This window comes from Neltuma alba, unplaced genomic scaffold, assembly GCF_004799145.2.
Source record: "Neltuma alba isolate B1F8T4 unplaced genomic scaffold, ASM479914v2 tig00010294_pilon, whole genome shotgun sequence".
Lineage (NCBI taxonomy): Eukaryota > Viridiplantae > Streptophyta > Magnoliopsida > Fabales > Fabaceae > Neltuma > Neltuma alba.
The window spans coordinates 85490-109963 of NW_021635212.1; positions in this window are offsets into that span (position 1 = coordinate 85490).

Consider the following 24474-nt stretch of genomic DNA (forward strand, 5'->3'; position numbering starts at 1 on the left):
CCTCAGCAGATCGAGAGTTTTAACAAGGCAGTAGAAGTCTGCCGTATTACTGAAGCAAGTCAGAATCATCGAGGAATGATGCCGATAGCTTTGAAAGCTGAGAGACCCCCATCGAGGCCGAATCAAGAAGGAACCTCTTATGTTAATAAGAAGAGGAAGAGGCCTGGCTTTGGCAGAAAGATGAGAAGAGGGAGCAGACGACCTGAAGGGTTTGATATCACACGAAGGGCCAAGGAATGTGAGAAGTGTGGCAAGAATCATGGCGACAGGCCATGTTTATTTGGCCAGAACGTGTGCTATAGATGTGGGAGACCAGGACACTTTTCAAAGGAATGTCCACAAGGGGCAGAAGGGACGAGACAGCAGACCCAAGGCAGGGTGTTTGCCCTTACACAGGAAGAGGCCCGTAAGTCACCTGACATGATCCAAGGTACGATCACTGTTAATGATTGCCTTGTGTATGCCATGTTTGACTCAGGTGCTAGCCATTCCTTTATATCACATGATTGTGTTGGGCGATTGGGTTTGACTGTTGATACCTTGCCATATGATATTGTTGTTTCTACTCCCACTAGTCCTAAAGTTGTGACTTCTAAAGCATGCCTGAATTGTGTGGTCTGTTATCAGCATTGTTGCACTATCATTGACTTGATATGCATGCCTTTTCGTGACATTGAGGTGATAATTGGTTTGAATTGGTTATCTGCCAATAACATACTTCTAGATTGTGGTAAGAAAACGTTAGTATTACCCTCTAAGGAAGAAATCCCTAGAAAAGAAGTAAGTCTAAATTTTATAACTGAAGCCGAAGCGAGTAGATGCTTACGGCACGGATGTCAAGGATATATTGTATTCTTCTCAATTCGAGCAGAGGCAGAAGAAGGAATTGAAGAAATACCGATAGTGAAAGACTTCCCAGAGGTATTTCCAACAGAGATCAGTGGACTTCCGCCAGAGCGAGAAGTGGAGTTCACGATTGATCTTGTACCAGGGACAAAACCAATATCCAAAGCTCCATATCGAATGGCTCCCAACGAAATGGTTGAGCTAAAGAGACAAATTGAGGAGCTGTTGGAGAAGGGTTTTATAAGACCAAGTGTATCTCCCTGGGGTGCTCCAGTACTCTTTGTGAAAAAGAAAGACGGTAGTCTAAGGCTATGCATTGACTATCGAGAGCTAAACAAGGTGACGATAAAGAATAAATACCCTCTGCCGCGAATTGATGATCTGTTAGACCAACTGGCAGGAGCAACGGTGTTTTCCAAGATCGATCTACGATCGGGATATCATCAGCTGCGGATAAAGACAGAAGATGTTTCGAAGACTGCATTTAGGACCCGATACGGACACTATGAGTTCTTAGTGATGCCGTTTGGATTGACAAATGCACCTGCTATTTTCATGGACTACATGAACCGGATTTTTAGACCATACTTAGATCTGTTTGTAGTAGTTTTTATTGATGACATACTAGTGTACTCCAAAACTCAAGAAGAGCATGAGCAGCACTTGAGAATTGTGCTGAGTACACTGAAGGAGAAACAACTCTACGCCAAGCTCAGTAAATGTGAGTTTTGGTTAAAGGAAGTTAAATTCCTAGGCCATGTGATTAACCATGAAGGTGTGGCCGTAGATCCCAGTAAAATTGAATCAGTACTAAACTGGGAGCAGCCTAAGACAGTAACAGAGATACGAAGTTTCTTAGGGCTGGCAGGTTACTATAGGAGATTTATCCAGGACTTTTCTAGAATTGCCCAAGCGCTGACAAAGCTAACCAGGAAGAACCAGCAGTTCTTGTGGGACGAGAAATGTGAGGCAAGTTTTCAAGAGCTGAAGCGAAGGCTAACCTCTACCCCAGTACTAGTTATCCCCGATCCAACACTACCATATGTAGTGTACACAGATGCTAGCAAACAGGATTGGGATGTGTACTGATGCAGCAGGGAAGAGTTGTTGCCTACGCCTCGCGCCAATTAAAACCTCACGAAGAAAATTACCCCACTCATGACCTGGAGCTTGCAGCGATAGTGTATGCCTTGAAGATATGGAGGCATTATTTGTATGGGGCAACTATAGAATTGTTCTGTGATCACAAGAGTCTCAAGTACCTGCAAGACCAGAAAGAACTTAACATGAGACAGAGGAGATGGATGGAGTTGTTGAAAGATTATGACTATCAGATCAAGTATCATCCGGGAAAAGCCAATGTAGTGGCTGATGCTCTGAGCAGAAAAGTGGTGCAAGTAGCTACCCTCATGATCAAAGAGGGTGATCTGTTAGAAGATATAAGAGATTGGGGTCCTATTTATCACATGCAGTTAACAGCAGATGATGTGGCTAATGAGCCATTAGTGCAGAGAACAACTGTTGATGTGATAAGACAAATCAAAGAAGCTCAAAGAGGAGATCCGTTAGCAAAGACCCTTCGAGCTAAAGTCTTGAGCAATGAGACAAAAGATTTGAGATCTCAACAGAAGGAGTAATAGAATTCAGAGGAAGATCGTATGTTCCTCCTGTAGATGATCTCAGGAAGCAAATCCTAGATGAGGCACATAAAAGCAAATATACGATTCATCCAGGAATGACCAAGATGTATCAAGACATCAAGTCATTGTTTTGGTGGCCTGGTATGAAACGAGATGTCACTGAGTATGTGACAAAGTGCCTTACATGCCAAAAGGTGAAGACGGAACACCAGAAGCCGTCAGGATTTTTACAACCCCTTAGTATTCCTGAATGGAAGTGGGACAGTATCTCTATGGACTTCATAGTAGGACTACCTCGTACGTCGTCAGGATACGATGCAATATGGGTCATAGTTGATAGACTGACGAAGTCGGCCCATTTCTTGGCGATTAATGTTAAATATTCGCCAGAGAAGTTAGCGAGGTTATACATTAAAGAGATCGTAAGATTACATGGGGTTCCAGAGTACATTGTGTCTGACAGGGATCCAAGATTCATGTCGAGATTCTGGAAAGCAGTGCAAGAAGCCATGGGCACGGTACTGAGTTTCAGTACAGCTTATCATCCGCAAACGGACGGACAAACAGAACGAACGATACAGACACTAGAAGATATGCTGAGAGCGTGCGTTTTGGATTTCAAAGGGAACTGGGATGAATATCTGCCTTTGGCAGAATTCGCATACAACAACAGTTACCATTCCAGTATCCAGATGGCACCATACGAGGCATTGTACGGAAGAAAGTGCAGATCCCCGCTTTGTTGGACAGAACTCGGAGAGAGAAAAATTTGGGGTCCAGATATAGTAGATCGTACCTCTGAACAGATTAAACAGATCAAACAGAGGCTACTCACGGCTCAAAGCAGACAGAAGAGCTACGCCGACAGTAGGAGAAAGCCGTTAGAGTTCGAGGTTGGAGACCATGTATTCCTGAAGGTATCTCCAACTACTGGAGTAGGACGATCTATTAAGGCGAGAAAGCTGACGCCTAAATATGTGGGACCATTCCAAATACTCTCAAAGGTAGGACCTGTAGCCTATCGACTGGCCTTACCCCCGAACTTAAGTCAGTTGCACAACGTCTTCCATGTTTCCCAGTTGAAGAAGTACAATCCGGATCCAGAACATGTGCTAGAATATGATCAGATTGAGCTAAAGAACAATCTGACATTTGAAGTAAGACCAGAACGCATAGTGGATCGGAAAGTCAAGCAGCTGAGGAACAAAGGAATCCCTTTGGTCAAAGTGATTTGGAAAGATCTAAATCAAGAAGAAGCCACGTGGGAAAAGGAGGACGAGATGAGGAGCAAGTATCCAGAGCTCTTCACATAAGGTATGTGTTAAAATTTCGAGGACGAAATTTATTTTTAGGGGGGAAGAAATGTCACACCCTGATAATTTTATTCTAACTGATGAATGATTTGTGACTGATTAAGGCCAAGTAGTATAGTAGACTGGTAGAGGATCCAGGCTATGAGGAAAAATCAGGATAGGGACATAACGGTCATTTCTGAAAAGATCAGTTAAGAAAGGGCAGTATTGGAAATAATGTCCAAATTTCCTGAAAATTCCCAGAAAATCATGAAAAATAGAAAGGAGGGTACAGAATAATGTTTGAGGCTTAGAAGATGAATATGAGATTAAAAATAATTTATCAGGAAATTATTTGTAATTATTGGAATTTTTGGCTAATTAAGGAAAATTAGCCAATTTCCATTATTTAAAATATATAGAGGCCTCAAAAATTCAAGGAAAAATATGGATAAATTATGTGACATATTATCCTAATTTATAAAATTATTTCCCACCTTTGGATGTACAGAGGTTAGCTTAAAGAATATTTACTACCGAATTATTATCGGTAGAATAGTGATTTTTGACAGAATAAAATTTAGAAAATTATAGAGGGAGATAGAACTTGAGAAAAATCATGGATTACCCTTGGAATGAGGGGAATTTAATGAGGTGTTGAAATCGGAATTTTGTGACAGTAAATTGGACAGGATTGTTGGAAAATCGGGCCGGAAATGCACAAATAATCAGTGGATTGCACTGATTATTGGATGAGTCATATTTTTCCCAATATTAAGAGCAATAATTCGGCCAAAATTAGAAGGAGAGGACAAAGTTGGAATTTTCCACATTGTTCAAGGGCATAAAGGGAAATAAGAGACAAAATAATAAAATAATATTTATTTTCCACATGAAAATCACATGGTGATTAGGTGTCCCTACATGTGTCACTTTCTTATGGTGAGTGCCCTAAGATTTGTCCATGTGTAAAGTAGAAAAAAATGGACGGCCGAGATCGCATCTTTTTCCCGAAGGGCATTTTCGGCATTTTGAAATATCAAGGCCTATAAATACCCCCCCTTTCATGAAGAATTCGGCCAAGAGGTGTTGTTGGGAGAGAATTTTGTGTTCTTGAGTTCTAGGAGAGAGAAAGGAAGAAAGAAGAGAGAGAAAGAGAGACAGCAAGCTTAATCACCTCTAATCGCCGATTAAGCGCTAATTAAGGTATGTTTATCTCCCTAAGTGTTAATTATTTTTAGTTGATTATTTATTTGAGGAAGATTAGGATTAATTACCTTGATTAATTATGGTTTAGTGATAGCTAAGATTAATTATGTTATTTGATTAAGGATTAGTAAGTGATTAAGGTTAGCTACCCTAATTAATTAGTGATTAGTTATGATAATTGAAGGATGATTAATTATGGTTAATCATGTTGATTAAGTATTGATTAAAGCTTAATCATATTGATTAGAGAATGATTAATGGTTAATCCAAAACGGGATTAGTGATTTAATCTTAAAGGATTATGACTATGTGACTTGAGGACCTTAATTAAATATTGGATTAAGGACTAAGGGTTAGTGATTAACCAGGGAAGCATGATTAATCATGGATTAAGGAAGAATTCCAAGACCTTAATTGAGGGTTAAGGCTTGGTCAAACCAAGGTCAAAGGTATACAGAAATTATAATTGAAGGACACAAGGGTAGCATTATATTGAGAAAGAATGGTATACTGGATATGGAATTTACCATACCCTTACTGTATGGTTGGTAGGCAACTCTTCTGGAAACCTAGGAGGATCTCCAGCAAGGGATCAAGGAGGAAACGTTAAGCAAGGAATTGAGGTAGCGTGAACTGCAATTATTTTGTTGATCTGCATTTGATGTATCTGCTATGTGTGTTTATGTGCCATGAGAATGTTATGTACAGATGATGTGAACTCCTTGCAATGTATGCCTTGGCTCTTGCATGATTGAGTTTTGACCAGAATGATTATATGCTCCATGATATGATGACATGGATACAGAATGATTATAGCATGGCATAAAGACTAGAAATGTTATCTTATTGCATGTAGCATGACATCTTATGCATGTTGACTTGATGGTTGTATGTTCAATGCTACTGGGATTTCTATGAAATCTCATTCCTCCTATAACATGATATCCTAGGTGCCACTACTGCTAAGGAGAAAGGAAAGGAAATAGTCATGGCTTGAAGAAGTTATGAATTATGTAATGTATTATACGGTTTTGAACCTTTCTCTTTCAAGCCATGTAAGCATACTATGCTCATAAATACATGATATGATACCCTTTTTGGAATGTATATTAATGATAGAGTAGCTTTATAAGTGATTATGGTATGATTATAGTGAAAAACGAAATGCTGTCAAAATTAGTGAAAAAGGGGATAAAAATGGTCTAGATTTGACCAAACTTTGACCAACGAAGACCCTGGTCAAATGGTTGACTTTTTCCCTGAAATTTGGTATGCGAATAGATCTTATTTTTCCCTTTAAAATAAGTGGTAAAGCGTCACAAGCGGAGCTCTGTGTAAGAAGTTATGCCTTTCCGAAGTTAGGCAAAAATCCTGGAAAATAGAAAAATGACCAAATGAATAGTACTTTTCGAAATTGAAAACGAATGCGTTTCTGATTAAAGCGGAACCTGAGGTCATTTTTCCTTGATAGATGATGTTGAGAGCTTCGAGTGAGACTTGGAACGACCTCGTTTCGATTTTTCTAGAATTAGTTATGATTTTTCAAAGTTATGCCAAGTTTAAGGTTACGGTGAATAGTAATGCGGGAAAAGAAATTTTCAAATTCAGGTTTTTCAACCCGGTAACCTTAGTTTGCGCTTCCGAGTGTCTTAACTTGGCACAATATAAGGTCGTAAACGTAAGGTGTTACAAGTACCCGCGAACCAAAATTTCCAGATTTGATATTCTTGAATCTAAAGCCATCTAAAGTGGTCCTAATTGACAAGAAATGGATCATAAGGATGGGAAATGATGAGATTTATGTTAGAAAAGCTAGAAAGAAAATCCTAAGACTAAGAGAAAGGGTTGAGGTTCAAGAGAGCTAGCTCTGAACTTTATGTAATCTAGTGGTCCTAATAGATTGTATGATCATTATGACTATATTTAGGACCTTTGGAACATCCAAGAGGATGTTTGATGATGTTGACCAAAAGCTAACATGGTTGGAAAGTCAAGGGAGTCAAAGGAAAAGTAAGAGGAAGGCTTGAGGTGCAAGGTAGTGAACTTACCTATTGTCATTGCTTGATGTTGTATGCTTGTGTGTTGTCGTGTACATGTTATTGAATGTTATTGTGACATGTTTTAGCTATTGTAATTGCTATTCATGATGAGTAGATTATGTCTCCATGGCCATACATCAAGAAGTTAGCTTTGAGCATGCTAGTATGTCACTAATTAATAAGAGAATAAACAAGTTGCGTGTAGTGCATGAGCATCCATTTAGCATGATTAATATGGTATTGTTTGCTACTGAGATTCCCCCGAATCTCACCCCCTCCCTAACTAACCATTTAGGTCAATCAATGATGGGCACTAATGGCATGAGAAGCAAGGAGAAGAAGTGGAGAATTATTAATGCAAATGATTGATATGAATATTCAGTGTATAATTCTCCTATGCTGTAAATTATGTTATGAATGCCATCAATTCAATGTATATGCTTAGAATGTTTATGGCATAAATGAAAGTATATGAGTATGAATGAGAAAGATTAAGCCCATGTTATGTATGTCAAAGAAATAAAAAGAATTAAAGTAAGGAGATATTAAGGGATAAAACGTAGGTCATGGAGCAGTTAGTTTCAAGCTTCAGTTTGACCTATCAAATGAATGAGTTAAATCACGAGATTTGGCAAACTTATAGTGCACATCCCAAGCTTCAAAATGAGTGATAAATCACCTCATTTGGATGTGTATACAAAGAGATATGAGTTTTCAAAGTTAAGGCGCAGAATCTGGAGAGTCCAGATTTTACCAAACGAATAGTAATCTTAATCCAATAAACTGTACGTTTTCAGTGAGGATGAGTTCAGTTGAATATTTTTCCCTTAAAGAGCATTGAAAGAGCTTTTCGTAGAATTTTAGAACACCTCTATACGATTTTTCTAGAATTAGTTATGGTTTTTCAAAGTTGGACCTGTAATCTGAAAACTGGAAAGTGAACAGTAATTTTCCGAAAATTAACGTCCAAATTGAAATTTTTAAGTGTAAGACCATCGAACATGGTCTGGAATGGTTCTAAATGAATGCTAAGGTACTATATAAGTAAGGTGTGACATATATGGCATTAACTTCTTTAACTAGCCCGAGACAATTCTAAGTTGTCTATATCGGAGGGACATAAACCCTACAACTTGTAGCCACTAAAGCAAGAGACTGTGGCTTGTTGGAGCAGAAACTTTTAACAGTGTTTTTAAGCTTGGACATATCTTGTGCTAGTTTAACCAACAGTAGATCCCTTTCAAATTTTCAATTGCCCAATATCTATTTCTTGCAAATCCTTAATATGTAAAGTTAAAATCCATTGAGAAATTGCAATTTGGAAACAATAGGGGTGAGTCAGAGGTTTAAAATCTCCTCTATGAGCTCAGGTCACGACCTGAAAACAGTGAGGTCATGACTTGAATAGACAAAGGGAAATTTTTGAATTCAGAAAGGTTCGAGGTCACTACCTGAAAACAGTGAGGTTACGACCTGAACCCAGAAAGTTCAAAAAATGCAACACGAACCAGTTTACTCAAAAACCAAACCTTTTGCAGAAAATGTAATCCCAAGCAATCTAAAAAATAGTTAAACAACATTTTTAATGTCCAACCATACTCCACTCAATAAAAAAAACACTACCTACCCCTATAAAACGCAGAAAACTAAATCAGGAAGAACAGAAAAAAAAAAGCTGAAAATGATAAGGGAAGATTAAACAGATCTTGAGAGAGTAGAAGGATGGAAGAACTGAACGCAAGGGTGGAGAGAAGGCTTGTTCACGAACTACTGGAGGTAGATTTCAGAGTGGAGGCACTCAGAAATCATAGAAACCGAAGAATAAAAGCAACTAAATAGTTGGGGAGGGAACAAACTGTTAAAAAGGAGTTGAGCAGTTGTAGCTTTGGAGGGAATTTGAAAAGATGCGGCTGTTAGAGAATCAATGATTGGAGGGTCGCGACTTCAGAAGAGAAACAGTCATGGGGAATAAAGAGATGAACGTGAGAGGGGATGAAAAACTGAAAGGAGGGATAAGTGCGGTTTTACAAAGGAAGGATTAGGGTGTTAAGTCTTGGAATGAATATAGCTTGAATTCAGGGTAGGTTCAAGGGAAAAATGGTAATTATAGTGGAGATAAGTAAGGGTAAAGAGGTGAACTCGAAGAAAAATTCTAACTTACCATGTCAGGTCACGATTTCAACAAAGGGAGGGGATTTAGGGTTTTAGAAAGGCTCCAGGTGCAACCTAAAAACAGAAGGTCGCAACCTCAACTCACAGAGAGCCTTTACCCAATGTCTTTGCTAAGTCGCGACTTGAGATAGTGAGGTCATGACTTCAACACACAGAGAGCTCCCAAACTCAGACTAACCCCCAGGTCGCGACTTAAAAATAGTAGAGTCACGACCTGTGAGTACATAGAGAGGGATCTAACACTCTAGACCCTAAAAAACTTCAATCATAAGTCCCTAAACCAAAACCGTTCTCCAAAATAGCTACCATAACAACCCAACTTAGCAATCCATCACTATATTCTCAAGAATTCAATACAAAACTCAAAAAACAAGTGATGAAAGGTTGGTAAAAACTTTCAAAAGTTTCAAAAATTTTGGTAAATTTTAGCAAGAACTACCTATAAAAAGGAATAACCCAACAACCAAAGCACAAAACCACTTTTAAAAACTCCCTCCCCCACACACTCAAAGTAATGTTCATATTACGGCACACAATCATACCAAAACACAAAGCCCAAACACAAAACAATGAAGGTAGAAGTTGTGAAGTTCAGTTCAAGACTAAAGCACAACACATCACCCTTCTATAGAGGAGAAAAGAGCTATATGCAAAGGTGGGAAAACTCAAGAATACAAAAAAGTGTGTGGTGGTGAAAGAATATAAGCACAAATACAATCACATCAAACTCAAGGCTAAGGGAGGTTATTGAAAACAAATATAACAAACAGAATTAAATACTTCTACTGAGGACATCCCCTTCACAGTCTCAAATAGTCACAGCAAGATAATTTAAGCACAAGTAAATTCATATGAACAATAAGAAGTGAAGGAAAGGGATGACCTGGCCTTAAGAAAGTGGTGCGGGCTCTTCGTAGAGCTTGAGGAGATGACCATTACACTGAAACATTTTACCTGTGGCGTCCTCCTTGAGCTCTATCATCCCGAAGTTATGCACTTTCATCACAATGTAGGGTCCATCCCAGCTCGTCTTGAACTTACCCTTCTTGAATTTGAATCGAGCTTGATACCTCAACACCTTGTCACCCTCCTTGAACTTCTTTCTCAAGATGTTGACATCATGGACAAGCTTGGTTTTTTGCTTGCAGATGTCTGAGCTGTTAGAGGCATCTAACCGTATTTCTCTAAGTTCTTGAATTTGAAGGAGTTAGTTCAGGCCAGCTTCCTCTAAATCGGTGTTATGGCTCTTAACCGCCCTGTATGATCGATGCTCTAGCTCCACTAGAATGTGACTTACCATAGATTATCCAATACGGAGACATACCAACTGGGGTCTTATGGGCAGTATGGTAGGCCCATAATGCATCGTCTAGTCTCAAGCTCCAGTCTCTGTTGGAGGGCTTGACAATACATTCCAGGATGCATTTAATCTCTCAATTTGACACCTCAACTAGGCTGTTAGTTTGAGGATGATATGGGGTGGACACTCTGTGAGAAACCTTATATTTAGCCAGCAAGTTATTGAGTAACTTGTTGCAGAAGTAGGTTCCCTGATCATTGATTAGCACTTTATGTACTTCAAATCTACTAAAGATAGTAGACTTTAGAAATTTAGAAACCATAGGTGCATCATCTTTACATGTGGGGATGACTTCTACCCACCTAGAGAGGTAATCTACAACTAGGAGGATGTAGGTGTAACTGTGGGAAGGTAGAAAGGGTCCCATAAAGTCTATCCCCCAAGTGTTGAAGATCTCATAGAATAGAGTAGGTTGCTGTGGCATTTCATTCCTTCTACTAACCCCCCCCCAAATAGTTGGCATTCATCACATGCCTTACAAAAAGTGAATGCATCTCTAAACAGGGTGGGCCAATAAAAACCTATGTCTAAAACCTTCCTAGCTATTTTTCTAACACTAAAGTATCCCTCACATAAGTTATCGTGGTAAGCTTCCAGAATGGCTCGAGCCTCTACTTCCAGAATGCACCATCTAATCACTTAGTCAGAACATAATCTCCATAAGTGCAGTGGATTCCAAATATAATAGGAAGCTTTGCTCCTAAGCTTTTAAGCCTGAAAGGTAGTCATATGAGAAGGGATTAGACCAGTAGCAACATAGTTAACTAAGTGAGCAAACCATAGTTGAGAAACAGACAATACACATAGAGATTGGTCAGGGAATGAATCACAGATAATATCATAATCGAGTACTCCCTTGGTTTCTAAAGTAGCCTGCTCAGATGGTCTGCCATGTGGTTGACATTTCCAGCTCTGTCTTTCACTTCCACATCAAATTCTTGAAGCAATAACATCTACCTCAAGAGCCTCAGCTTCGATTGAGGTTTATGGAAGAGGTATTTCATTGCTGCGTGATCTGTAAACACAACTACTTTGGAATTTATTAGGTATGGTCTAAACTTATCAAATGCAAAAACAATTACAAACAATTCCTTTTCAGTAGTAGTATAGTTTTTCCGGAGCTGCATCTAGAGTTTAAGAGGCATAAGCAATCACTTTAGAAACAAAATTCCCCCTTTGACCCAACATTGCCCCCACACTCAAATTTAAAGCATCACAAGAAATTTCAAAAGGCAAGTCCCAGTTGGGAGAGGTCAAAATAGGAGGAACAACTAACCTATTCCTCAATTCATCAAAAGCAAGCTCATATGCATGGTCAAATTGAAAATCAACATCTTTTTGCAGCAGTTTGGATAGAGGTAGAGCGATTTTACTAAAATCCTTGATGACTCTTCTATTGAACCCTACATGTCCTAAAAAAGACCTCAACTCTTTCAAGTTGGTAGGATAGGATAGAGAAGATATTACCTCTACTTTGGCTTTATCAACCTCTATTCCTTTTTCAGAGATTAAATGTCCTAGCATGATGCCTTGATTAACCATGAAATGGCATTTCTCATAATTCAAAACTAGCTTTTTCTCAATGCATCGTGATAAGATTTGGTCAAGACTTTTCAAACAATCTTTAAAAGAATTGCCATAAATGGCAAAATCATCTATGAACATATCCATGCGTTTTAATAAATTCAGCAAAAATGGATAGCATACAGTGTTGGAATGTGCCAGGGGCATTATGTAACACCTTATATTTATACCAAATAACTCATCTTGTGGAAGCATTTGGAATCACTTTTGAAGGCTACAAATGATGAAAAATCAAGTTTGAAAAATTTCATTTACAGGTTACTATTCATTCTCACCTTAAAATGTGACAAACTTCAAAAATTCATAACTAATTGTATAAAAATTAAAATCGAGTGATTCCAAGTTCTACGGAAAGTTCTTTGTATAAAATTTTGAGAAAAAATAGTTTCTGGAGTGATTGCCTTGGAATTCAAGCCCACTTTTCTTTGAAAAAGTTACTGTTCATTTGGTCATTTTCGGATTTTACTTTATTTTTGCCTAACTTTGGAAAGGCAAAACTTTCTGATCGGTTATCGGAATCAGGTGAACTACCCCTCCTTTTAAAGAGAAAAATAAGATCTCTTTGCTCACCAAATTTCAAAACCTAACTCACTTGTTTACTCAAATGGTCAATGGTCAAACTTTAATCCCTTTTAATTGACTTTTTACCCCCTTTGGAAGGGTAACTTAACTTAATTGACCACTTAACATCATAGCATACTCTCCTTAACTATATTAACTATTTCTAATCATGCTTGGACTATTCTACTCATGCTTGTATACCTCTAACCTTAATCATACTATTGGAAACATAAAGCATGCTTCATATTACATTCCTCCAAAATAGAAAGGTTTAAAGCCATATAAAGTTACTATGGCTTACTACCTCTTCAAGTAAGAGCCAACTCCTTTCATTTGCCCTTGGATGTTGAAGCCCCTAGGGTTTGTTTAAATATTGGGGTAAGATTCTTGGGGAATCTTAGTAGCAATTGCATACATTATCAAGGTCACACAATACATTGTAAATCAAGCTACATGCATGCATACTTTAACTTTATGTTCATGCTATGGCAAGGACATATCATCATGAACATTCATGGCACTCAACATAGCATAAGCCAAGGCATAATTTGCATGGAGGCAACATCATATAACATAACATTCTCATCCACCTCATAGCATAACAGGTTAGCAAAACACATAGCCATAATCATACAAGGTAAGGTGACACTCTAATATAATGAATTGCAAAAGCTACCTTGATTGCTTTCTTTCCTCTTGAATTCTTTCCTCTTGATTAGATCCTTATCCCTTTGTTGTGTATAGCCTATTAGGCAACCAATGACACAACATTAAGTATTATTATAACTTCATAACTTAACATAACCCCTTAAACCCCTTTTTCTTGATTTTTAGGGTTTATTTTTCTAGCTTTGATTCTTGAACTTTCTTGGGCTTTTCCTATATAATTTTTCATGTAGAATCCATTTGTCATATTAGTTTTATGAAAATCCAATCCCTTCCCATTGACTTAGCTTGGCCGAACCATATATATATATTTGTAGGGAAAGGGATTCTCAACCAAACTAACATGTAACCACTTAATCTTTAACCTTTAACCATGCTTAATCTTCATCTAAACCATTCCTTATCATTTTGATAAAATTTAGGCAGCACTTCCCCTTAGAAAAATGACTTTCTATCATCATTAAAATAGCCTAAAACTAACATACCATCATTATAACTTGAATGGAAGAGTTTTAGAAGCTTACCTTGCTTCCAAATGACTTTCTCTCACTAGAATTCTCCTCTTTCTCTCTCTACATGAAAATTTGCAAGAGGTTTCCTACTTGAAAGGTCTTGCATGAAATGAACATGTGAGGGGGTATTTATAGGCTTCATATTTCACTAATTCCACATATGCCCTTCTTGCATAAGACTTAATCTTAGCCCTCCAATTTTTACCTCTTTCCACATGTACAAATCTTAGGCTATATAGCTTAGTATGTTGACACTTGGATGATGAGTCATTAGGGCTTATGTCATCTCTTCTTATCCATTAAGATTAATTAGGCTCTAATCAAGGTTTACTCTCTTAATCTCTTGATTAACTTGGCTAATCACCCTTCTAGAAACTTTTGACTTTTCAAAAGTAGATGGTTGAATCCTAGCCATCCAATGAACCATGTTTACCACATTTCACAATCCTACGGAATATGACTTAACCCTAATCATCTTACTTAAACTTATCTTGATTTATTATTTTCTTTTTCTTTTTCTTTTTCTTTTCTTTTTTCTTTTCTTGGCCAATTTAGGCGTGACATGTGTCCTTGTCCATCTGTAGGAAATTTTATCACCCCTGTTGTCCAGACAGTCCACTGAGTCTTAATATAGTACTGGTTTATTTTATCTGATAGTTGAAAAATTCTAGTATCTCAAAATTCTTATATCAGCTCACCATTAATTATGTCTCAGTAAAGGGGTATTTCCTGATTAATTTCATAATTTTTCTCCCTCTATAACTCCTTAAATTGTCATTTCTGTAAAAACAGAAAATCTACCAATATTAATTTAGCTTTAAATTCAATTAAAGCTAACCTCCTCATCATTTAGGGTTGAAAATAATTTTATAAATTTCCATAATTCCTAAATGAATTTCCTTTAATTTTTCATAATTTTCTGAGATCTCTAAGTATTTTTAAGAATTAATATTGGCTAATTTTTTAATTTAGCCAATATTAATAATTAAAATAATTTTTAATAAATTATTTTCAACCTGTATTTACTTTCTAGACCTCAAATACCATTCTACGGCATTAATTCTATTTTCTATGATTTACTAGAAATTTTTAGGATTTCCAAACACTAATTACGATAATGCCCTTTGTAGACCAATCATTTTAAAAATGACAATTTGGTCCTTTTTCAGTTATCACTTCAATTGTTGTGCTGTTTATCTATCTTTTATCTCACCTGGCCTTGGTCAGCCCTAAATCTTTCATTAATCATACTAAAGATATCAGGGTATGACATATTTCCTTATTTCTAGGTTAGAAATTTTAGGATGTTACACATTACAAAGACCAAAAGGCATTCTTTTGTAAGCATAGGTTCCAAAGGGACAAGTGAAGGTGGTCTTGTCTTGGTCTCTAGGGTCTATAGGAATTTGGAAATATCTAGAGTACTTATCTAGAAAATAGTAGTGACTCTTTCCCGCTAACCGTTCAAGCATTTGATCAATAAAATATAAGGGAAAATGGTCTTTCCTAGTGGCATCATTCAGCTTCCTATAATCAATACAAACTCTCCATGAGTTTTGCACCCTAGTTGGGATGAGTTCATTGTTCTTGTTTTGGACTATTGTGATCCTACTCTTCTTCAGCATGACTTGTATTGATGACACCCATTTTTTTACCAGAAATAGCATATATGATTCTAGCCCTCAGAAGTTTGTCTATTTCTTTCCTAACCACATTAGAGATCAGAGGATTCAACATCCTTTGGCTTTGTTTAATTGGCTTGGAATCCTCAGTCAGTAAAATCCTATGAGTACACACAGTAGAGTCAATTCCCTTGATGTCAGCTAGTTGCCAACCCAAAGCTCCCCTATTCCTTCTAAGGACTCCCATTAAACTAGTCTCTTCATATTCAGTTAAAGAACTAGAAATAATGACAAGCAGTTTATTCTCAGGCTCAAGATAAGAATATTTAAGGTTAGGAGGTAAATCTTTTTCAATTCTAAAGTCAGGGTTGAACAATAGAGGGAATTAGAGTAGAAACATCAGTAGAGTTAGAGAAACTCCCCTTCATAGACTCTTGTGACATGCACTTTCCAGTTTCACTTGGATTTATGATGCTTGCTTCAGTCCTATCAGATATTGCACCAAGAAAATGTTGTGCTGTGGAGTAGACAGAAGAATTTTTTAAGCTTCGGAAGGCCATAAAGAAAGTCAGAGTGAAAATCGCCTTGACTGTCTTTGTTTACACCTTGGGGCCAATTTCAAAAATTTATCCAAGGATTGTACTATAGGCACAACCTCGGGTTGTTTCACTTGTGGAGCCGAAATTAAGATCCTAGATTAACTAAAGGCCATGGTTATGCAAATTAAGCTGGAAAAGGTTGGGGGTTTTTATTGAGATTTGTTATTAAGATAAAATGCAATAGAATGTAAATGTATTTTTGGATTTTTAGGAGATTAAGATGAAATGGATGGAAATCAAGTACTGAATCAATTGATAAAACCTCTTGAAAATGGATTCTTAGCAATCATAGTTCTCTTAAGATGTGGGAGTTTTAGAAATTCATTAGGTTTTCTTGATAACAACCTCAATAACTCATTGAGTCCAATGCTTACATTAATGAACTCATTAATGAAAAACATTGTTAAGCTTCCCTAATGTGTAATTAAGAATGATTAATGCAAATGGTTCAATGCAACAGAAAATCAACTCATCATCAAAACATGACCATGCAAGATGAAGAGAATCAAGAAAGCTACAAAGAACATATATGTAACTACATATATTGAAGCATGAAATCCAACATTAACCAATCTAACTACAAATATGAATCATCAACTAGTGATTACATATCAATCAAAGTCTTTCACTAAGAATTTACAAATCCTAGACCTAGGAATTCATAAATACATAGCTAAACTAAGATGAAATTGAAACTCCCCTTTTAAGCTCTTAGAACTCATGCCAATCATCCATCTTCAAGAGCTGGAGGAAGCCTAGCCACTCATACTGAGCAGAAACATCTCCATTGAAATTGACTCAGTGTTGCCCATGGATGAAGATGACAGTGGAAGATAAGGGATTAGGGTTCTGGTGGACGAGATGAGAGAAGATGAAGAGAAAAACATGGATGGTGGCTCAATTTTCGTGTCTGACCTCACTCATACCTAAAATAGGGTTTCTAACCCGAATATGACGTGTCTGGGTCGGTTCATGGAAGTGGGCAAGTCAAATTTTCCCGAAATGGTCGGGTCTGATTTTGCTGATACGAGGGGTTCGCCGCAGCGAACCATGGCAGAGAGTTTCTTTCTTGAAGACAGACGTTCGCCGCGGTGAAGGCAGAGTGTGCCGCGGCGAACTATGGCAGAGGCTCCTCTTTTTGCTCTTTGTGCCTTGAGTCTTCAATCTTGGCTCCAATCTTAGGCGTCCTATACTGAAAAGCAACAATTTAAGGCATCAATTGTCCTAGAAATTAATTGAATACAATTAATAACTAATTATGACAATTTTACCCTAAAAAAGACACTAACTCAATGCAAGGACTCTTGATCTAAAATAAGCTCAATTATAGCCAAAAGAGCCAGAAAATGCAACAAAACCATGGATGATGTAATGAAAAGATAAGAATAATTTGAGCTCAATCAAATTCCCCCACACCTAGACCTTTATACTCCTGGACAAAGCTCAAAAATAATTCAAAGAGATACAAGCACAAAGAGAAGCACTACCATGCTCAAAGATGAAAGCAGAAGATTAGTAAGAAATTCTCACAGGAGTTGACAACAGTAAAACAAGGCTATGCTAAGAAAATGAGCACAATGGACAATTAACTCAAAAGAGATCTATCTCACGGATAAGTGTTTCACTCTTAACTCACTTGTTTTGGGATTATTTCACTCCAAGTCTACTCAATTCAATTTCTACTATAGGCTTGTAATAATTCTACCTCTCCACTACAAGAAGCAAACTTTGCAAATCAAGAGGACTTTTAGGGGTTAGAATTTGAATGAAGGCCAAATGAAATGAATGGAATGAGAATGAAAATGCAAATGAGTACAAGCATACAAATTATTAAAACAGAATTAATCTAAATAAAAGTAAGGAGAGAAGCTACTTATTATTTTTGTTTTGTAATTTTTATATCTCTATCCTTTCTTTTCTTTTCTTTTTCTTTTTTTTTCTCTTTCTTTGTTTTTATTAGAGAAACTTCTCTCTCTCTCTCTGTTTTTTTAATCACAAAATAATTGCATGCATGTACTCAAGATGAAGGTCCAAAGGGGTTTACAATGGTGAAATGATTGGGTTTGTGTTTGGGAAGTGAGGGTTTGAAAACGAATGCCTCTATCATCTTTACAAAAATTGATTCACTAAGCTTCGATTAAGAATTAAAACAAGTTCTAGAGAAATATGAAATAAGCAGATTCACTCAATTTACTAACTTTAGGCCCAAAAATCCTTCCAACAAGGCTAAAATCTCAATTAATCAATCTCAAGGGTTTAAAACCAGATAGTCATAATTGCAAAGCATATCATCATTCACTATTTGTCAAAAACATGAGAATAACTAGCCCAATTTCAACCCTCATTTAAAAGCATGGAAAGTTTTCTAAAAGCACAAGTACAATTTGAACTTTCCATCAATTTCAAAAGGATGCAGGAGCATAAAGAATCTAAGCAGGAAAAATTTCTGAAGATCAATTGAAATTGCAAAGAATTTATTATTTATTATTATTGTAAAATATTTTTTTCATTCATTTTTTTTTGGGTCGCCGTGGCGAAGAATGGGGGTCGCTGCGGCGAAGGCTCACAGAGAGCCAAGTCTGGAGAAAGGGCCTGCTTCGCCACGGCGAAGTGTGGCCGAGAGCTACCTTAACGCTGATAAAAGGGATTTCACCGCGGCAAAAGGTGACAAAAAGCAGTAAACAATGCAATTTTCAACTCTTCAGAAAACTAAATTCAAAATATTCACAATTCAACCAATTTATCAGTTCAAAAACACCTCAAAATCAAATAGATGCATGGATGCATAAAAATTATTTGCTAGAATCCACAATAGGTCCCTCCCCCATACTTAAACACAACATTGTCCTCAATGTTTAAACCAAATAGGCAAACAAATCACAAAGTGAACCGGAAGTTGTGAAGTCTAATTGAAATTGAAGCACAACACATCGAATTCACAAAAAGGAGGGAGAAGGTGATAGGTTGCATGCAAAACAAAGAGGAAAAGAAAACAATAGAAGTTGGAACCAAAGCAAGAGTAACAGCAAATTGTAAAGGCCATCAGTAGCCAAAGAGTCGAATAACATCCAATGTAACATCAAAAAAGTTTAACAAGTAACCAGCTACACCAACTAAAAAGAAACACAAAGAACAATAAAGAAAACAAAACACAAGCAAAGAGCTACTGTTGTGTCCCAGTATCATTTGCCCCAGACCCGGATGGTCCTGCACACTACTAGAAAAAAGACTTTTAACGTCGCAAAATAACGGCGGTTAAGCAGAAAAACGACGTGGAAAAAAAGGCGGTGGCAGTTTTGTAAATAAAATGAAGAGGGGTTGTACTTTCCACGGCGGTTTTCTTAAAAACCGCCGTGGAAAGTGTGTTCATTTCCCTTCCACGGCGCTCGACTTGCTTCACTTTCTTTCTCATTTCTTCAGTGCGCCATGGTCCCCCTCTGCCCTACCACCGAAAAACTGCCATTACCGGCCATTCCCGCTACTATCCCACTATTTAAACTCCTCCATTGAGCTTGTGGTGCCTTGCCACCGTCTGCCGCCATTCGAACGCCTCTCATTTAACCTTATTCTTGCTCAGCCATGGTCCCCTCCGTCCCACCACCGAAAACCGGTCATACCCCATACTATCCCACTGTTGAAACTCCTGCATTGAGCTTGTGGTGCGTCCGCCGCTGTCCGCTGTCGTCGCTGCCGTTCGAAAGCCCTCACTTCACGTTTGAATCTTCTCTGCTCTCTGTGAGTATCCTCTTCTTTCATTCTTTTCAATTTTTCTTGATTTATTGAATATTTTGGCCATGAAAATCTGTTATATATGAAATAGGTTTGTTAGTTTTACATTATGATTGGCTTGTATTGTTCATTTTGCATTTTTTATGTGGTTGAACCGTTGATTGGTGTTGATTGGTGGGTATTGGATGTGAGAAAACCTTAATTCCTTCTTATATACTGTATTAGAAACATGTTTAAATGTTTGGAGTTGACTAGTTGTGAAGTTTTTAAATTTTTTTATAATTTTTTTATATTTATTTCGAATTTTTGGTAATTTTCTTGTAATAAATATAAGAATTTAGTAATAAATAATCTGTTTGTTATTTTGTGTTTTTTTTCTTCATTATGAATTTTGATTGATAGTAAAGTGTTGTTTAAATAATCTGTAGAACAATGGATCGTAGTTATATGAAAACTAAGAGAATTAGCAAGGAATATGAGGATGGGGTTGAAAAGTTTCTTGAGTTTGCTCAGAGAAATGCCCCTAATAAAAGAGATGGATTGTATTATTGTCCTTGTGTCAAATGTTTAAACAATAGTCGACGAAGTATTTCTGAGATAAAAGAGCATCTTATCTGTGATGGGATAAATTTGAGGTATACAAATTGGATATGGCATGGAGAAATTAGAAAGACTACATTGTCTGCAAATGAGAAGGTTGTGAATGAAGACTTTGGTGATAGAATTTCGGATATGTTTCGTGATATAAGGTCTGAATCCTCTACACAGTTTTCTTCCACCTTTGAAACTTTGTGTAGTGATGCAGAGACACCTTTATACCTGGGGTGCAAAGATGATTACACAAGATTGACAACCGTATTGAAACTAATGAATTTGAAGGCAAGAAATGGTTGGACTGATGCTAGTTTTACGGAATTGCTTGAATTGCTGAGTGATATTCTTCCCAAAGGGAATTCACTTCCGAAACGAATGTATGAGGCAAAAAAGATTTTGTGTCCGATGGGTTTGGACCTAGCCAATACGTGTTCCTTGGTCTTAATTAACCACCTAGTTCTATTATATTGGCCAGTTCCCTATTTTCGAATTGTGTAAAAGAAATTTCAATGCTGTATATATATCAACTAGCTAATTGATCTTGTTCTGCGTGATTTGCACTGCCTACATTTATTTGGAACTATAAACTGCAGGGTGGTAAAAATGAAAATCAAGCAGAATTTTTTTAAAAAAAATATATTTTTAACGGCGGTTATATATATAACCGCCGTTAAAATAATATTCCACGATGGTTTATTTATAAACCGTCGTTGAAAGTCAAATTTCAACAGCGGTTTTTATTTTAACCGTCGTGGAAAATTGATTTTCCACGGCGGTCATATGTAAAACTGTTGTGGAAAATCAATTTTCCACGGCGGTTATATAGAAAACCGCCGTGGAAAATCAACTTCCACGGCGGTTATATAGAAAACCGCCGTGGAAAATCAACTTCCACGGCGGTTCAAAACCGCCGTGTTTTCTTTACCTTTCAACGTCGCCTTTATCAACTTCGCCTTCAAAACCGCCGTGAAAAGCCATTATTAACCGCCGTGAAAAGCCTTTTTTCTGGTAGTGGCACCAGAAGTGCCTGCTCCAGATGTGCCAGCTCTGCTCTGAGGGTCTTCCTCGTCGAGAGGTAGGATAAAGTTCAACCGGTCAGTAATCAGGGCATCCACACGACGGCGGTAACGTCAGTGTCGATCATACAGAGCATCACGGTCCTTCTGCCTCTTCATCTCACAAGGAGGGTGACTCGCAACTGGTGGACATGGTCGGCCAGCTCATCAATATCATCAGCTAAAGTGTCCAAGGTGACAGGTTCAAGAGCTTATGGATTTGGCTGGTCTTCTTGAGCTTCAGGAGCTGGTGCATTGGCTACATGCGCTGCGCCAACATCATACACAGGGTGGATGGGTGGAGGGGGTCCAATGACAGGCTGTTTGAGGTGATCATGACTAAACAAAGGGGCTGGCTCAAAATAGCTGTCATTGTTGTACTCAGGGACATTGGCAGCCCTAAAAAGGTCAGTAACTAGGTGGGGAAAAATGATACTGTTGATGAGTTTGGGGGTATTGATAGCATCATGGAGGGCTGAGTAGATGGTGTCGGCTACATCGAAGGAGCGGCCAGTCATGAGAAGGTAAACGTAAAGGGCTTAGCGCTTTGGAACATTGGCTAGGTGGGTGGTGGGTACGAGGTTTTTACAGACAAAATGCAACCAGGGGCGAGCCTCAGGTCGGAACTCGGATCGCTTAAGGTATTGCTTGGAAGTATGGAGGCGATGCCAAGTGGCTCCGTTATGACATAAGGTTTGGACCACATCATTAAATGGGTAATTGTCTTTGTAGGTCGAATAACCCGAATGGCGACTAGGGGGAAGGCGGTAATGGAAACGGATGTTGTCGACGGTAAAGGAATGGCGGACAAGGATATTGCGGAAGTCGACGACCAAGGAACCATAGAAACAGGCATAAGTGTAAAAGTGGCAAACAAAAGCGTCATTACCCATAGAACGATCTTGGACCAAACTGGTCAATTGGGAGGCATGGAACTGGCAGACAAAGGGGTGATCAAGGGGGTCTAAGGGAAAAGGTCGTTCCTTAGGGAGGGGTCTTTGGTCAATTTTTCGGTATAATTCCTCAAAAGTGTATTCATCCCCCGAATTAGACTTAGACACAGGCGCAGGGTTCTTAGTGCGAGGCATACTCTGAACACAAGAAGTAAAACATACTAAACAAAAGCCATATAAACAACAACTAACACTATCCTAGAAAAACCAAAATCACAACCTAGACAGTAGCAAATGGCTATGTAATGATTCATAGGTTTTCAGTTTATCAAAAACTTTCAGAATTAAGCAAAGAGATTAAAGAAAAACACAATGCACCATGAATCATTAGATAACCTAAGAGCTACATAACTACAATCTAACATCAAAATAACCCAACCCAATAACACAATAATAGAACAAACTAAAAGACTAACAACTAACAGAATTAAACCAAAAGAAAGAACAAAGGAAGAGAGAAAACATACCACACGAGAGAGAGGGACTCAGCGCCGAAGAAGAGCAGAGGAGAGAAAGGCGAAGAGAATACGGAAAGATTGAAGAGATAAAAAGGAAAAGAGGAAAGAGGGAGAGTGTGACTGAGAGGAATGGAGAAGGGTGGAGGTTGACGATCTGAATGGCTAAAGGTGAAGAGAGCGCCGGCTTGCTAAGGGTGGAATGCGAAGAGTGGAGTGGTTTCGGAATAGAGAGGGGTCGATGGTTCAAGTGGGGGGGCGACGGTTTTGAAAATATGAAGGGGTAAAGGGAGTATAATGGGATGGGAGAGGGAAAAGACCAAAATAGGCTTAAGATAATGGGATGGGTGAATCAGAAATGGGGGCAAAAAGGGAAATTCACAAGGAAAAATAAGGAAAAACGAAACTGATCAGCGCTGAAACGGCGGGTTTACTGCGGCGAAAACATCCCAAGACGAAAACAAAGGGAGAGAAGGATGTTTCGCCGCGGCGAAGGTAGAAGTTTGCCGCGATGAAACCATCCCAAGAGCAACACCCAAAAATTGGCGATATTCGCCGCGGCGAAGTCTGTAGTTCGCCGTGGCGAAAGGTCATCGAGAGCAATACAAGAAACACAGAACCACTTCGCTGCGGCGAAGGCTTAGGTTTGCCTCGGCAAAGTGTCACAGAGAGCACAGAACAACACAAAAAACACCCAAACAACAGAGAAACACAACACAAACAACATATGTAGCTGGATACTTCAAAAATTTTAAAGTGCATCAAAATAGATCAAAAGGGTGCTCAATAAGTCTATAATTAAGCAGTATACCACAAACAAGTTTTCTCAATCAATCTGATTCATATAATTCATTGCAAGCACCATATTACCAACAAGCACAAAATGAAATAGGATAGAGATCAGAACTTGCAGGGGGTCTTATTGAATTCAAAGTACAACTACACTACTATCCTACTGAAATGGTTTCTCCCCCACACTCATTCAGCATACAATGCACAAAACATAGCAAGATCAATAATTAAGCAAAAGCATGTAAATGAGTGAAGGAAAGAAACGACCAGGGAGTTAAGGAGGCTTTTGATTCTCATGGTAGAGCTTCAGTAGATGGCCATTAACTTTAAATCTGGCCTCGGTCTCCTCATGTAGTAGCTCCACTATACCGAAATTGTGCACTTTAGTGACTGTGTATGGCCCATCCCATCTGGTGTTGAATTTTCCTTGCTTGAAAGTAAACCGAGCCTTATACAACAACACTTTATCACCTTCCTTAAAGTTCTTTCTCAAGATACCCTGATCATGCACAAATTTTTTCTTTTCTTTGTAGAGTCTAGAGTTCTCATAGGCTTCAAGTCTGATCTCCTCCAACTCTTGCAATTGCAGCTTCCTTTCCATCCCAGAGGACTCTATATTCATGTTACACTGCTTGACTGCCCAATATGCTTTGTGTTCCAGCTCCACTGGCAAATGACATGGCTTTCCATAAACTAGACGGTAGGGAGACATGCCAAAGCTATTTCAACTTGACCATTGGTTTGGGGGGGGTAATAGGCAGTAGAGATTTTATGAGTGACACCAAATTTGGACA